Source organism: Rattus norvegicus, chromosome 6 (genome assembly GCF_036323735.1).
Source record: "Rattus norvegicus strain BN/NHsdMcwi chromosome 6, GRCr8, whole genome shotgun sequence".
Taxonomy (NCBI): Eukaryota; Metazoa; Chordata; class Mammalia; order Rodentia; family Muridae; genus Rattus; species Rattus norvegicus.
This window is the reverse complement of record NC_086024.1, coordinates 11,336,135-11,341,931: the sequence shown is the minus strand read 5'-3', so window position 1 is coordinate 11,341,931 and position 5,797 is coordinate 11,336,135. Positions and strand designations below refer to the sequence as shown.

Below are 5,797 nucleotides of genomic sequence, written 5' to 3'. Positions count from 1 at the left end.
CTTCATCGACCAACTACACTGAGCTGTACTCCCAGCTGTGTTTCAGGCCTTATTATTTGATCACAAAGCTGCTCCTTTTGTGGCTTACAAAACAAACTACACAAAACAAAATACTTCCCTACTTCAGGCCAAAGAACATTTCAGGCAATTGACACTATGAACAGTTCTGTTAAGTGACCTTGATATTTTTGTTGGGATTGGTTGGGAGGAAATCCTCACCCTCAAACCTTGCAATTTCCATCTGGTAAGAGTTACTGATGGAATGCCTTAACGGCAGGAGAAGCTTATATTTATCTAAAGGTAATGTCTCACAATCTCCCTGCAAATTGGTTGAGACAACATTAAATGAGGACACTGGCATGTAGAGATAGACTTGATTAAATCTTGTGTGCACATTCACATCTGTGTGTATGCAGTGACGGAGGGAGGATGGGACAGAAGGAGGGAGGGAGGGAGGGGGAGAGATGTTGTGTTTAGGGATGAAATTTGAACTCAGACCTTCTGAGAAGAATCTGGGGCCCTCCCCACTCTGTTTGCATCCATGCAGGAAGCTGAGTAGTGCCATATGCTATATGTATAGTAGGCAGCCAATATATGCTACCGGAAAATAGAAACATAGCACTATCATAGTTGCCATAATATACCCACTCAAGAAAGACTGTACTAAGTTTGGGCAAATGAAACATACATTCACTGTAGTAAAAAAAAACCCACATTATTAAAACAAAGTCCTGGTTTATGTGTGAGGAGTTGAGTCAAAACTCTTTCAAGGAAGAAAAAGGGGGAAGAGAAGGAGGAGAAGGAAGAGGGAGAAACAGAGCTCAATCAGAAAGCAGACCAAGAAGAACAACCTGTAATTGACAGAATAAGGAAGCCAAAGGAGCACAGGTACGAAAAGATGCACCGGCCATCACAGGGCTAATACAGCACACTCCCACAGATTTAAAACATGATGATTCTCATGGTGGCGCAAGGGCAAACTGATAAAAAAAAATGGTAAAATCTTCTAGAAGATGGATTTCTTACTATATTTAAATTTCATTTATTTAGTTTAAATTAGTGATTTAATTTAAATTTTTCCTAAATTTAGTGGTTGGCCTCAACTGGGACATATATAGCTCGCTTGCTCGCTCACTCACTCTATCTATCTATCTATCTATCTATCTATCTATCTATCTATCTATCTATCTATCATGTGTGTGTGTGTGTGTGTGTGTGTGTGTGTGTGTGTGTGTGTGTGTGCCCTATCACTACCAAGGCCTAGGGAACATCACAGAAGAGGAAGCAGAATGTAAGAATCAGAGGATGGGACAAGAGCTTTGCAATGCTGTATCTGGATACATTGTACTCATGAGCTCACAGAAGCTGTGGTTGCCTACCTGCCTAAGACCTGCCCAAGAACAAGCCAGCTAAACATCTGACATAGATATGGATGGCCCTACACTCGTGTACATATGGGTGGCACCAACTGCACTCAGGTAGAGAATGTGCATGTTGTAAATGGGAAGTTGATATGATCATATTTCATTGTATACATGTATGAAATTCTCAAAGATATAGAAAATTTAAAAGTATTTAATTATTTTAATTTTAATTTATTCGTTGTGAATTTCATACAGTGAAATGTGGTCAAATCCATAAGCCCTTTCCTCTCATTTAAAAATTGAATCGGAGAGATGGCTCAGAGGTTAAGAGCACTGACTGCTTTTCTAGAGGTCTTGAGTTCAATTCCCAGCAACCACATGGTGGCTCACAACCATCTGTAATGAGATCTGCTGGCCTCTTCTGGTGCGTCTGAAGACAGCTACAGTATACTCACATATAATAAATAAATAAATCTTTAAAAAGCTGAATCACACTCATGGCTCATCTGGAATCTCTAGTGATTCTAAAGCAATCCTTGTGCGTCTTTACAGGTACCTGACTTCTCTTAGATGTGAAAAATTCACTTTGCCTATAGGTCCCTCAAGAGGAGATTAAATAGTTACTGTGTCCATACTGGAATGCCATATGGTAATTAAATATTAAAAAAGGCACCGTCAGATCAGTGAGACATTCTGTAGAGTGACAAAAGCCACAAAAATTATGTTTTGTGATCTGATTAATGCAAAAAAGTGTGCAATACCCATATGCGATTGTAAAACAAGTAGGCTGGAGACAAGTCATCATCAGTGGTTCCTGTCAGAAAGAGCAGCATGTGTGCAGGGCAGGCAGCAATGCGAATCCTGCATGGCGGGTGTGTCCATATTTATATTTATATTTAGCCTTGAGTTCATGCAGCAGTCATTCAATACAGATTGTAGATTTTTGTTTTCAGAAAAAAAAAAACTAATGAAGAAAGCATTTCCAAAAGTCAACACTGGGGAGGTCCTTGCTCTCCGTGCAATGAAGGGATTGTACAGAAAGGCTTCAAAGGACCCAATGACTGTTTCTTGGTGCTGGTTCCTGCACGTCTCTTTCTCCAGTACACCACATAAAGGTAGGCAGCGTCTGACTGTGCTCTGTGTTCACCCAGCCTCCTCCTGACTTTGGAATCAAAATCCACCTGCGATTACCCTCCTCTGTCAGCTTGTACTGCTCCCCAAAGCCTGGCTTTCTTGTGTGTCAGGCGCCCAGTGCGGCCAGGTGTGCTTGCTTGTCTCTAGGTAAACAGCTTCGGGTTTCCGCTCTGCTTTGTACTTTCCTGGGGGACTTAAAGGACAGAACCTCAGGCCAGGCACTGAATGCCTATCGGGAGGAATAGTTCTGCCAAAAGAATCTGCTGGCACACTTTTCTATTTCCCAGGAAAAGATGAGTAGGCTGCTTTGAGCACTCCCCACTCTGTGTTGAGAGAGAGCCCAGTGCTGGCACAGCCCCTGCACCTGTGAGCATGGGAATCACAGCTTCCACACAGGCAGCTGGTTCAACAAAAAGACCAGAAAGCTGGTGGCCCCTAAAAGTACAGCCCTGCCCTTTCAGCTTCCTCACTGATACCCATTGATTTTGCACGTTACTTTCTTGGCGCTGCTGCTCTGCCTATGGAATTTGCCTCCAGACAGGTACCGAGGCTCACCACTTTTACAGTTTCCTCACCCTGGCTTCTCCCTTGAGTGATTCATGTGTTGTCTTGACTTGCATTCTCGGTTGTCCCTGTGTCCTGCATACTTGTTCTCCTTAGCGAGTGTGCCATTGCCAGAGGGGCCGTCTACGCACCAAGCTCCCGCCCTGGCCCTGAGCGCCCTGGTCCGCAGCGCTCACTCTGCTTTGTGCTTCCTTTACCTTTGCTTCTTGGAATGTTCTCCATTTACAGAAACAAGCGGGGCTTGCTCAGCCCCTGTATTCCAGGCACTGAGGACACTAGGTAACTCTAGCCGGCATCGCATGCACTGAGGTGACGAGTGGAAGGAGTTGGGGATAGAGAGACTCCTTTACTCTAATTCAAAGAGAAAAAAGGATTAAAAATAAAATACTCACATATACAGTCTTTTAGATGTTGAGAGCTCGGAGACAAATAAATATTTAAGGAGAATTAGGGTCCCAGGGTAGGAAGAGAGACAGACATCTAATAGGGCAATCAGAGAAGGCCTCAGTCAAAAGGCCTTGGTGAGTGAGCCAGCCTTGGGGACTGCATGGGAAGAAAACTCTCTAGACAAAAGAGCAAGTGCAGAGCTCTGGGGTGAGGGTGTGCCCGGAATGCTGGAGTCACCGTTCTGGCAAGAGAGGAGAGCAGACGTAGGAAGCCAGGCTGTCTTGGGCGAGCAGCGTGCGCTGGGTGCGCTGGCTCAGTCCTTTGTGAGGACCTTGGCTTTCTTGCAATGAGCTGAAGTAGACAGTTACCAGGTAGAAAGCCTCATGATTGGAGGGAACATGGGGTCAGTGGCCCATGTCACTTAAAGATGAAGAAAAGGGTGCCATGGCAGAACTGACAGGAAGCAGTTGATTGTACCTGGGGTGGAGGGGCTGGGAAAGAGCTGACTCTGGAACTATGAGTTTCCCTATAGCACAGGCAGACAGACTAGCAGGAGCAAGGAATGAGATGTGTGTCATTGTGACATCGGCAGAGAATGTACTCATGACGGCCGTGCTGAGAGAGAGCTGAGTGCTCTTTGTTGGCCAGAAAGTACCGGACTATGAGGGTCTTTAGGTGGTGAAATAATGCAGGCATGGGAAACCATGGGAGAGTCTCAGGTAGGAGGAACGAGTTAGTCATGGTTAAAATGAAAATAACCTGCACACTTAGCCTATGATTCCATGTCATTGGATGCTGGCCAGGCTTCAGACCCAGAGAAAGGAGAGCTGACAGAATTTCCATTTGCCACAACGTGAGCTCTCCTGATCTGTAAAGTAGGGAGGAATGTGAGCTGCATTATTAAGTTTTTCAGGGTGTTATGGGGAACATATGAGGTAGTGCACACAGTGCTGCACCCTACAGCAGCACCCAGCATGCCTATTTTTATAACCCTGTGACCCCACAATGGGATGTGTGGGGGCCATTAAAAAATATGCAGCAGGCCAAAGTAGAAAGTGTGTGTGAAAGAGTCGAACGTCACTTTGAATCTCAGCCTTGTCACTGGCTGGCTATGTGAAGTTGGACCATGTGAGAGCTCAGTTCTCTCACATGTAAAGTAGATTAAATCACGCTGTTTTAGATTGGCGTGAAGTTGGAGACCGTGTGCAGGATCCAGAGACGAAGGGTCAGCAGCAGCTGTTTGCTCTATTCTGAGCGCGATGTGGGTGAACGCATGATCCCATGGGTCCAGAGCCTTCCGGTGTGCCTGGAGTTGCAGGGCAGGGCTGCCGATGCTGGGAGACTGTATCATTTGACTTCCTCAGCACCCAGGGAAGTTTTGCCCTGATTCTTTACTTTCCTCTGTCCTATTTAGGCACATGGTGGAAGGGAAGCTAATGGATTCTGCAGGCATCAGGGTTGTGGCTAGTGGGGCACAACCTTAGTCTCTGCTCTTGTCCGCTGACTGAACACCACAGCCTTTACGGCCATTTGGTTCAGCAGGCCGGTGGAAGACCGAGGCTGAGCCCGGGTTCATGTAAGTAGCTCACCATTTCCTGCTGCTGAGGAGGGAAGGCAGAGTTCTTTTGTGTAAATTTAATAGAACAATCATCTGCGCTGATTGAATTCTCAGGGAAACCGCCTCATCTCCTTCCTCCGTTTTGTTTCAGAGCGCACGGCTTCACATTTAAACACGGGAAAGAGGAATTGCTGTCCAGCTGCACTTTCTCATTTGGCAGGCGACCAGCCATTTTCTCAGGATTTGACAGAATATGATCTCTCATTTAACTGGCTTTCTAACACCGCCCCTGAGCCAGGCTGGATTGAATCAGAACCCTGTGCAATCGTTGTCTTGGCTGAAGATTCACACCTACAGTTCTTCCCCCAGATTGTTCAGTGTGGTCACAGTGGATGCCGAGAAAGCAAGCAGGAAACAACATGCTTGCCAAGCTGAGATGGGACTCGCTGCCGTTTCCAACAGGGCTGCCTCACTTCTGCTTTTAACAATCCTCTACAGTCATTAGTCTTTCATTCAGTCTGTAAATAATTAAACACTTTGAATGGTGCACAATGCAAATAATATCGTCTATGGTGTCTTCCCTCAGGGAACTTACAATTCAGTTGGAAAGATAAGACGACTCCAAGTTAGTAGGGATGTGGAGCACACAAGGGGTTGGCGACTATGGCAAGACAGACAAGCAAGGCAAGAGGCTTTTGCTTGGAACAATTTCACAGTTGTAATGGCTTGCGTGGGAACGGAGAGATGGGGTATATAGAGACTTATCTTGATGAGTTGGGTAGGTCAAGAT

At 45.6% G+C, this 5,797-nt stretch overlaps 1 long non-coding RNA gene across 1 annotated transcript; it reads left to right on the top strand.

The window, feature by feature from the left end:
• Nucleotides 1-4,779: 4,779 nt before the first annotated feature.
• LOC134479270 (uncharacterized) lies at nucleotides 4,780-5,565 on the top strand. The gene is made up of 2 exons (XR_010052400.1): nucleotides 4,780-5,025; nucleotides 5,159-5,565. It is a non-coding gene; the product is annotated as an uncharacterized LOC134479270 (long non-coding RNA).
• The last annotated feature ends 232 nt before the right edge of the window (nucleotides 5,566-5,797 follow it).